This window comes from Asterias amurensis, chromosome 3 (genome assembly GCF_032118995.1).
Source record: "Asterias amurensis chromosome 3, ASM3211899v1".
Classification (NCBI taxonomy): domain Eukaryota; kingdom Metazoa; phylum Echinodermata; class Asteroidea; order Forcipulatida; family Asteriidae; genus Asterias; species Asterias amurensis.
This window is the reverse complement of record NC_092650.1, coordinates 10,344,882-10,356,563: the sequence shown is the minus strand read 5'-3', so window position 1 is coordinate 10,356,563 and position 11,682 is coordinate 10,344,882. Positions and strand designations below refer to the sequence as shown.

The 11,682-nt window shown below is 36.3% G+C and overlaps 1 long non-coding RNA gene across 1 annotated transcript; it reads left to right on the top strand.

Moving 5' to 3' along the window:
- The first annotated feature begins 8,662 nt into the window (after positions 1–8,662).
- On the top strand, positions 8,663–10,503 carry LOC139935196 (uncharacterized). The gene is made up of 4 exons (XR_011785776.1): positions 8,663–8,741; positions 8,851–8,955; positions 9,491–9,639; positions 9,971–10,503. It is a non-coding gene; the product is annotated as an uncharacterized lncRNA (long non-coding RNA).
- The last annotated feature ends 1,179 nt before the right edge of the window (positions 10,504–11,682 follow it).

Below are 11,682 nucleotides of genomic sequence, written 5' to 3'. Positions count from 1 at the left end.
TTGACTGAATTATCTATCGGAGTTGCTGGAATCGACCTGTTGCTGTACCTGGACGCCTCACTCTCCACTTCTTGAGGTAGATATTTTTTCTTTTAGATAAAGAAGTTTTGGACAATATCAGTCTGTAAAAGCTCTATTCAATTCAGCATTTTCCTGTTTTAGTTGTATTTGATGTGTTATTCAGGTTGGCTGTTTAATGACTGACTGGAACGTTGACTGAACCGCCTAATGGGGTTACAGGGATCGACCTGACGCTTTATCTGGCTGCCTCGTTCTCTACTTCAACAAGTAGATTTTGTTTCTGTTAATTTTACATTCAATAAAAACATCACTAGTATTTTGACACAATCTCTAAAGGTATGCCATTTTATTCATTACTCTACTAGCCAAACTTTCACCTCCATCCGTCATGGTTCACAGGGTCATATGTAACAACCACCCACACCATCTATCGCACCGAATATAATCCCAAACTAATAAAAGGAAACCTGGTTTCTAAATGTATTTTTTTATTGTATGTATTTGTTTTTTATTTCATGCAATGATGAAATGTGACTGAACCATCCAACGGAGTTGCTGAAATTGACCTGTCGCTGTATCTGGATGCCTCACTTTCTACTTCAAAAGGTGGATATTTTTTCTTTAGACAAAGAAGTTTTTTATAAATCCAATCTGTTTAAAGCTCTATTTAATTCAGGACCTTCTTTGTTTTAATTTTTCTTTTGATATGTTATGCAGGTTGATTACTTGATGACTGACCGGGGCGTCGACTGAACCATCTAATGGAGTGGTTGGAATCGACCTGTCGCTGTATTTTTTCCCCTCACTCATACTTCAAAAGGTAGATAATTTTTTTTTTAGATAAAGAAGTTTTTAACAATCCAATCTTTATAAAGCTCCGTTTAATTCAGAAACTTCTTTTTTAAAGATTTTTTTTGATGTGCCTTTTAGGTTGGCTGCTTGATGTCTCACAGGGACATTGACTGAACCATCGTTCGGAGTTGCTGGAATCGACCTGTTGTTGTGTCTGGACGCCTCACTCTCCACTTCATAAGGTAGATATCTTTTCTTTGAGATAAAGAAGTTTTGGACAATATCAATCTGTAAAAGCTCTATTTAATCCAGCATTTTCCTGTTTTAGTTGTATTTGATGTGTTATTCAGGTTGGCTGTTTAATGACTGACTGGAACGTTGACTGAACCGCCTAATGGGGTTACAGGGATCGACCTGACGCTGTATCTGGCTGCCTCATTCTCTTCATTAACTAGTAGATTTTGTTTCTGTTAATTTTACATTCAATAAAAACATCACTAGTATTTTGACACAATCTCTAAAGGTATGCCATTTTATTCATTACTCTACTAGCCAAACTTTCACCTCCATCCGTCATGGTTCACAGGGTCATATGTAACAACCACCCACACCATCTATCGCACCGAATATAATCCCAAACTAATAAAAGGAAACCTGGTTTCTAAATGTATTTTTTTATTGTATGTATTTGTTTTTTATTTCATGCAATGATGAAATGTGACTGAACCATCCAACGGAGTTGCTGAAATTGACCTGTCGCTGTATCTGGATGCCTCACTTTCTACTTCAAAAGGTGGATATTTTTTCTTTAGACAAAGAAGTTTTTTATAAATCCAATCTGTTTAAAGCTCTATTTAATTCAGGACCTTCTTTGTTTAAATTTTTCTTTTGATATGTTATTCAGGTTGGTTACTTGATGACTGACCGGGGCGTTGACTGAACCATCTAATGGAGTTGCTGGAACCGACCTGTCGCCGTATTTTTTCGCCTCACTCATACTTCAAAAGGTAGATAATTTTTTCTTTAGATAAAGAAGTTTTTAACAACTCCAATCTTTATAAAGCTCCGTTTAATTCAGAAACTTCTTTTTTAAAGATTTTTTTTGATGTGCTTTTCAGGTTGGCTGCTTGATGTCTCACCGGGACATTGACTGAACCATCGTTCGGAGTTGCTGGAATCGACCTGTTGTTGTGTCTGGACGCCTCACTCTCCACTTCATAAGGTAGATATCTTTTCTTTGAGATAAAGAAGTTTTGGACAATATCAATCTGTAAAAGCTCTATTTAATCCAGCATTTTCCTGTTTTAGTTGTATTTGATGTGTTATTCAGGTTGGCTGTTTAATGACTGACTGGAATGTTGACTGAACCGCCTAATGGGGTTACAGGGATCGACCTGAAGCTGTATCTGGCTGCCTGATTCTCTTTTTCAAGTAGTAGATTTTGTTTCTGTTATTTTTACAATGAAGAAAAACATCACTAATATTTTTACACAATCTTTAAAGGTATGCCATTTTATTCATTACTCTACTAGCCAAACTTTCACCTCCATCTGTCATGGTTCACAGGGTCATATGTAGCAACCACCCACACCATCTATCGCACCGAATATAATCCCAAACTAATAAGAAGAAACCTGGTTTCTAAATGCATTTTTTGATTGTATGTATTTGTTTTTTGTTTCATGCAATGATGAAATGTGACTGAACCATCCAACGGAGTTGCTGAAATTGGCCTGTCGCTGTATCTGGATGCCTCACTCTCTACTTCAAAAGGTAGATAATTTTTCTTTAGACAAAGAAGTTTTTAACAAATCCAATCTGTTTAAAGCTCTTTAATTTAGATTCTTATTTGTTTTAGTTTTTCTTTTGATATGTTATTCAGGTTGGCTGCTGGATGACTGAACGGGATGTTGACTGAACCATAACCGAGTTGCTGGAATCGACCAGTCGCTGTATTTTGAGGCCCCACTTACTACTTCCAAAGGTATATATTGTTTCTTTACATAAAGAAGTTTTTAACAATTCCAATCTTTATAAAGCTCCTTTTAATTCAGAAATTTCTTTTTTAAAGATTTCTTTTGTTGTGCTCTTCAGGTTGGCTGCTTGGTGTCTCACCGGGACGTTGACTGAACCATCTATCGGAGTTGCTGGAATCGACCTGGTGCTGTACCTGGACGCCTCACTCTCCACTTCTTGAGGTAGATATTTTTTCTTTTAGATAAAGAAGTTTTGGACAATATCAGTCTGTAAAAGCTCTATTTAATTCAGCACCTGCCGCTGTATCTGGATGCCTTACTCTCTACTTCAAAAGGTGGATATTTTTTCTTTAGACAAAGAAGTTTTTAACAAATCCAATCTGTTTTAAGCTCTATTTAATTGAGGACCTTCTTTGTTTTAATTTTTCTTTTGATATGTTATTCAGGTTGGCTGCTTGATGACTGACCGGGGCGTTGACTGAACCATCTAATGGAGTTGCTGGAATCGACCTGTTGCTGTAGCTGGACGCCTCACTCTCCACTTCATAAGGTAGATTTCTTTTCTTTGAGATAAAGAAGTTTTGGACAATATCAATCTGTAAAAGCTCTATTTAATCCAGCATTTTCCTGTTTTAGTTGTATTTGATGTGTTATTCAGGTTGGCTGTTTAATGACTAACTGGAACGTTGACTGAACCGCCTAATTGGGTTACAGGGATCGACCTGACGCTGTATCTGGCTGCCTCATTCTCTTCTTTAACTAGTAGATTTTGTTTCTGTTATTTTTACATTCAAGAAAAACATCACTAGTATTTTGACACAATCTCTAAAGGTATGCCATTTTTTTCATTACTCTACTTGCCAAACTTGCACCTCCTTCGTCATGGTTCACAGGGTCATATGTAGCAACCACCCACACCATCTATCGCACCGAATCTAATCCCAAACTAATAAGAAGAAACCTGGTTTCTAAATGCATTTTTTTATTGTATGTATTTGTTTTTTGTTTCATGCAATGATGAAATGTGACTGAACCATCCAACGGAGTTGCTGAAATTGGCCTGTCGCTGTATCTGGATGCCTCACTCTCTACTTCAAAAGGTAGATAATTTTTCTTTAGACAAAGAAGTTTTTAACAAATCCAATCTGTTTAAAGCTCTATTTAATTTAGATTCTTATTTGTTTTAGTTTTTCTTTTGATATGTTATTCAGGTTGGCTGCTGGATGACTGAACGGGATGTTGACTGAACCATAACCGAGTTGCTGGAATCGACCAGTCGCTGTATTTTGAGGCCCCACTTACTACTTCCAAAGGTATATATTGTTTCTTTACATAAAGAAGTTTTTAACAATTCCAATCTTTATAAAGCTCCTTTTAATTCAGAAATTTCTTTTTTAAAGATTTCTTTTGTTGTGCTCTTCAGGTTGGCTGCTTGGTGTCTCACCAGGACGTTGACTGAATTATCTATCGGAGTTGCTGGAATCGACCTGTTGCTGTACCTGGACGCCTCACTCTCCACTTCTTGAGGTAGATATTTTTTCTTTTAGATAAAGAAGTTTTGGACAATATCAGTCTGTAAAAGCTCTATTCAATTCAGCATTTTCCTGTTTTAGTTGTATTTGATGTGTTATTCAGGTTGGCTGTTTAATGACTGACTGGAACGTTGACTGAACCGCCTAATGGGGTTACAGGGATCGACCTGACGCTTTATCTGGCTGCCTCGTTCTCTACTTCAACAAGTAGATTTTGTTTCTGTTAATTTTACATTCAATAAAAACATCACTAGTATTTTGACACAATCTCTAAAGGTATGCCATTTTATTCTTTACTCTACTAGCCAAACTTTCACCTCCATCCATCATGGTTCACAGGGTCATATGTAACAACCACCCACACCATCTATCGCACCGAATATAATCCCAAACTAATAAAAGGAAACCTGGTTTCTAAATGTATTTTTTTATTGTATGTATTTGTTTTTTATTTCATGCAATGATGAAATGTGACTGAACCATCCAACGGAGTTGCTGAAATTGGCCTGTCGCTGTATCTGGATGCCTCACTCTCTACTTCAAAAGGTAGATAATTTTTCTTTAGACAAAGAAGTTTTTAACAAATCCAATCTGTTTTAAGCTCTATTTAATTGAGGACCTTCTTTGTTTTAATTTTTCTTTTGATATGTTATTCAGGTTGGCTGCTTGATGACTGACCGGGGCGTTGACTGAACCATCTAATGGAGTTGCTGGAATCGACCTGTTGCTGTAGCTGGACGCCTCACTCTCCACTTCATAAGGTAGATTTCTTTTCTTTGAGATAAAGAAGTTTTGGACAATATCAATCTGTAAAAGCTCTATTTAATCCAGCATTTTCCTGTTTTAGTTGTATTTGATGTGTTATTCAGGTTGGCTGTTTAATGACTAACTGGAACGTTGACTGAACCGCCTAATGGGGTTACAGGGATCGACCTGACGCTGTATCTGGCTGCCTCATTCTCTTCTTTAACTAGTAGATTTTGTTTCTGTTATTTTTACATTCAAGAAAAACATCACTAGTATTTTGACACAATCTCTAAAGGTATGCCATTTTTTCATTACTCTACTTGCCAAACTTGCACCTCCTTCGTCATGGTTCACAGGGTCATATGTAGCAACCACCCACACCATCTATCGCACCGAATATAATCCCAAACTAATAAGAAGAAACCTGGTTTCTAAATGCATTTTTTGATTGTATGTATTTGTTTTTTGTTTCATGCAATGATGAAATGTGACTGAACCATCCAACGGAGTTGCTGAAATTGGCCTGTCGCTGTATCTGGATGCCTCACTCTCTACTTCAAAAGGTAGATAATTTTTCTTTAGACAAAGAAGTTTTTAACAAATCCAATCTGTTTAAAGCTCTATTTAATTTAGATTCTTATTTGTTTAAGTTTTTCTTTTGATATGTTATTCAGGTTGGCTGCTGGATGACTGAACGGGATGTTGACTGAACCATAACCGAGTTGCTGGAATCGACCAGTCGCTGTATTTTGAGGCCCCACTTACTACTTCCAAAGGTATATATTGTTTCTTTACATAAAGAAGTTTTTAACAATTCCAATCTTTATAAAGCTCCTTTTAATTCAGAAATTTCTTTTTTAAAGATTTCTTTTGTTGTGCTCTTCAGGTTGGCTGCTTGGTGTCTCACCAGGACGTTGACTGAATTATCTATCGGAGTTGCTGGAATCGACCTGTTGCTGTACCTGGACGCCTCACTCTCCACTTCTTGAGGTAGATATTTTTTCTTTTAGATAAAGAAGTTTTGGACAATATCAGTCTGTAAAAGCTCTATTCAATTCAGCATTTTCCTGTTTTAGTTGTATTTGATGTGTTATTCAGGTTGGCTGTTTAATGACTGACTGGAACGTTGACTGAACCGCCTAATGGGGTTACAGGGATCGACCTGACGCTTTATCTGGCTGCCTCGTTCTCTACTTCAACAAGTAGATTTTGTTTCTGTTAATTTTACATTCAATAAAAACATCACTAGTATTTTGACACAATCTCTAAAGGTATGCCATTTTATTCATTACTCTACTAGCCAAACTTTCACCTCCATCCGTCATGGTTCACAGGGTCATATGTAACAACCACCCACACCATCTATCGCACCGAATATAATCCCAAACTAATAAAAGGAAACCTGGTTTCTAAATGTATTTTTTTATTGTATGTATTTGTTTTTTATTTCATGCAATGATGAAATGTGACTGAACCATCCAACGGAGTTGCTGAAATTGACCTGTCGCTGTATCTGGATGCCTCACTTTCTACTTCAAAAGGTGGATATTTTTTCTTTAGACAAAGAAGTTTTTTATAAATCCAATCTGTTTAAAGCTCTATTTAATTCAGGACCTTCTTTGTTTAAATTTTTCTTTTGATATGTTATTCAGGTTGGTTACTTGATGACTGACCGGGGCGTTGACTGAACCATCTAATGGAGTTGCTGGAACCGACCTGTCGCCGTATTTTTCCGCCTCACTCATACTTCAAAAGGTAGATAATTTTTTCTTTAGATAAAGAAGTTTTTAACAACTCCAATCTTTATAAAGCTCCGTTTAATTCAGAAACTTCTTTTTTAAAGATTTTTTTTGATGTGCTTTTCAGGTTGGCTGCTTGATGTCTCACCGGGACATTGACTGAACCATCGTTCGGAGTTGCCGGAATCGACCTGTTGTTGTGTCTGGACGCCTCACTCTCCACTTCATAAGGTAGATATCTTTTCTTTGAGATAAAGAAGTTTTGGACAATATCAATCTGTAAAAGCTCTATTTAATCCAGCATTTTCCTGTTTTAGTTGTATTTGATGTGTTATTCAGGTTGGCTGTTTAATGACTGACTGGAACGTTGACTGAACCGCCTAATGGGGTTACAGGGATCGACCTGACGCTGTATCTGGCTGCCTCATTCTCTTCTTTAACTAGTAGATTTTGTTTCTGTTATTTTTACATTCAAGAAAAACATCACTAGTATTTTGACACAATCTCTAAAGGTATGCCATTTTTTTCATTACTCTACTTGCCAAACTTGCACCTCCTTCGTCATGGTTCACAGGGTGATATGTAACAACCACCCACACCATCTATCGCACCGAATATAATCCCAAACTAATCAGAAGAAACCTGGTTTCTTAATGTATGTTTTGATTGTATGTATTTGTTTTTTATTTCATGCAATGATGAAATGTGACTGAACCATCCAACGGAGTTGCTGAAATTGACCTGTCGCTGTATCTGGATGCCTCACTTTCTACTTCAAAAGGTGGATATTTTTTCTTTAGACAAAGAAGTTTTTTATAAATCCAATCTGTTTAAAGCTCTATTTAATTCAGGACCTTCTTTGTTTTAATTTTTCTTTTGATATGTTATGCAGGTTGATTACTTGATGACTGACCGGGGCGTCGACTGAACCATCTAATGGAGTGGTTGGAACCGACCTGTCGCTGTATTTTTTCCCCTCACTCATACTTCAAAAGGTAGATAATTTTTTTTTTTAGATAAAGAAGAAACCTGGTTTCTAAATGCATTTTTTGATTGTATGTATTTGTTTTTTGTTTCATGCAATGATGAAATGTGACTGAACCATCCAACGGAGTTGCTGAAATTGACCTGTCGCTGTATCTGGATGCCTCACTTTCTACTTCAAAAGGTGGATATTTTTTCTTTAGACAAAGAAGTTTTTAACAAATCCAATCTGTTTTAAGCTCTATTTAATTGAGGACCTTCTTTGTTTTAATTTTTCTTTTGATATGTTATTCAGGTTGGCTGCTTGATGACTGACCGGGGCGTTGACTGAACCATCTAATGGAGTTGCTGGAATCGACCTGTTGCTGTAGCTGGACGCCTCACTCTCCACTTCATAAGGTAGATATCTTTTTTTTGAGATAAAGAAGTTTTGGACAACATTAATCTGTAAAAGCTCTATTTAATTCAGCATTTTCCTGTTTTAGTTTAATTTGATGTGTTATTCAGGTTGGCTGTTTAATGACTGACTGGAATGTTGACTTAACCGCCTAATGGGGTTACTGGGAACGACCTGACACTGTATCTGGCTGCCTCATTCTCTACTTCAACAAGTAGATTTTGTTTCTGTTATTTTTACATTCAAGAAAAACATCACTAGTATTTTTACACAATCTCTTAAGGTATGCCATTTTATTCATTACTCGACTAACCAAACTTGCACCTCCATCCTTCATGGTTCACAGGGTCATATGTAACAACCACCCACACCATCTATCGCACCGAATATAATCCCAAACTAATAAGAAGAAACCTGGTTTCTAAATGTATTTTTTGATTGTATGTATTTGTTTTTTATTTCATGCAATGATGAAATGTGACTGAACCATCCAACGGAGTTGCTGAAATTGACCTGTTGCTGTATCTGGATGCCTTACTCTTGACTTCAAAAGGTGGATATTTTTTCTTTAGACAAAGAAGTTTTTAACAAACCCAATCTGTTTAAAGCTCTATTTAATTCAGATCCTTTTCCTTATAGTTTTCTTTTCATGTGTTATTCAGGTTGGCTGCTTGATGACTGACCGGGACGTTGACTGAACTGTCTAACGGAGTTTCTGGAATCGACCTGTTGCTGTATCTTGACGCCTCACTTTCTACCTCAAAAAGGTAGATATTTTTCTTTTCGATAATTTAAAATACAATGATTTCAATCTGTAAAAGCTCTGATTAATTCAGAAACTTCTTGTTTTAGTTTTCTTTTGATGTGTTATTCAGGTTGGCTGTTTAATGACTGACCGGGACGTTGACTGAACCATCCAACGGAGTTGCTGCAATTAACCTGTTACTGTACCTGGATGCCTCACTCTCTACTTCAAAAGGAGTACAATTTTTTTCTGTAGACAAACAAGACTATGTTCGTATCTGGAAAAAGTTCTTCTTAATTCAGCATCGTCCTGTTTTGTAATCAGGGCCAAATTTCATCTGGCTGTTTAAGCAAAAAATATTGCTTAACAGTTTTCTGCTAACCAAAACAAAAGCAGGATACTAGTCATAAATTGTACATGTGACACGGTATTTTGGCATATTAATGTTGTGCTTAGTTCCCTGTGGAGCTTAAGCAGCGTTGTAACTGGACCCTGATGATCTATATTTGTTTTCATATGGTTCGTCCTGATGTGAGTACATTGTTATTTTCTTTCAGATGATTGTGACGACTGCTTTTCTGCCCTCCGTCAATATGGACCATGAAGATGTGACAACACAGTACAAAGAGAGATACATCATGGCTTGAGGAGATGGACATCAAAGTATTTCTCAGCTACATACCAGGGTCCCAAGTGGAGTTTGAAGGTAGGATCTCTTTTAGCTAAGCTTAAGCTGAAAGTTTAGAAATCCATTAAAGTGCAGAAAATATACATTTCTTACGTCTCATAATTAAAACATAGTCCCATATTACCTTGCACCAATACTGTATTGTTAAACTGCAGGCGCGTCACTGAGTGAGAGATATGCATGCTTTATAAAAAGCCATTTTTGTGGTTATTATTACACACTCATCTTTGACCTTTAAATTAAAACCTGAGTTAAATCTTGAGTTTAAAGGTCAAAGATGAGTGTATAATAGTGACCACAAAAAAAACCAGTTAAAACTTTTTTTTTACGTTTGATCATATTATTACAGGATTAACGTGAAGAAAACTCTTTCTTCACCACCTCATCTAAGGCGTCATGTCAACAGATGGACACATTGTATAACAGAATGAACCCCAAGAACACAAAGAGGCAGATCAAGTTGGCCTTGGATGGACGGCACAACAGAATGTGGAAGCTTCACGTGGAAGCTTCACATGGAAGCGACAAGCACAAGAAAGATCAAGGTGGAATGGTGACGAAGAGACCTTCCTTCTACAGTATGGAGCGGTATAGGCTAGATAGATTGATATTTTCCCATTTAAAATAACACAAAATCTTTTTTTTTGTAAATTTCACTATTCGTTGGCCTGTTTTATTCATTCTTGGAAGTTGACATGAAACAGTTTTTGTCCTCATTGCTAAAATACTTAACTCTGGATGAAGTTTATTTCATTGCTATTGTAATTTTTATTATTCTTATTGCTTATATGGTATCTGTTCTGTGGAACCCTTACATGGTGGCCACCATGTTTTTATTATTATTATCTACTGTATGAAGACATGTAAAATATTGTGACACACATAGGGTTATGTAAAGTTTGTAATGTCAAAGTTCATGACCTTGTCTTTGTTTGAGTACTCATTAACAAGGTTTTATAATTACCAAGTTCTTGACATTGTCCATGGTATTCATTAAGGTCATTTGAGTTCTCATTAACTAGAGGTTTTATAATTACATAGATCATGACAGAGCCATGGTATTAAGGGTAATTGAGTTCTCATTAACAAGGTTTTAATTATATTGGTCATGACGTTGTCTTTAGTGTTTTTTTATAGTGTGTTGAGTACCCCTTAACGATGTATAAAGATCCCCTTTAACTGATTGTGGGGTGGGAGATGACAATCTTCACGTGGTCCACCCTGTTGTTAACTAATTGTCATCAGACAATACAGCTCTATAATACTTGTTTGTATAGCTCTATATGCACCAAACCAATGTTTTAATTATATTGGTCATGACATTGTCTTTAGTGTTTATTTAATGTGTGCTTAGTACCATTAAGGATCTTTTAAGATTCCTTTAACTTTTATTTGTGGGGTGGGAGATGACAACCTTCACGTGGTCCACCCTGTTGTTAACTAATTGTCATCAAACAATAGAGCTATAATTTATATACTTGTTTGTATAGCTCTATGCACCAAACCAATGTTTTAATTATATTGGTCATGACATTGTCTTTAGTGTTTATTTAATGTGTGTTTAGTACCATTAAGGATCTCGTAAGATTCCTTTAACTGTTATTTGTGGGGTGGGAGATGACAACCTTCACGTGGTCCACCCTGTTGTTAACTAATTGTCATCAAACGATAGAGCTATATATACTTGTTTGTATAGCTCTATGCACCAAACCAATGTTTTAATTATATTGGTCATGACATTGTCTTTAGTGTTTATTTAATGTGTGTTTAGTACCATCAAGGATCTATTAAGATTCCTTTAACCGTTATTTGTGGGGTGGGAGATGACAACCTTCACGTGGTCCACCCTGTTGTTAACTAATTGTCATCAAACAATAGAGCTATATAAATACTTGTTTCTATAGCTCTTTGCACCAAACCAATGTTTTAATTATATTGGTCATGAAATTGTCTTTAGTGTTTATTTAATGTGTGTTTAGTACCATTAAGGATCTATTAAGATTCCTTTAACTGTTATTTGTGGGGTGGGAGATGACAACCTTCACGTGGTCCACCCTGTTG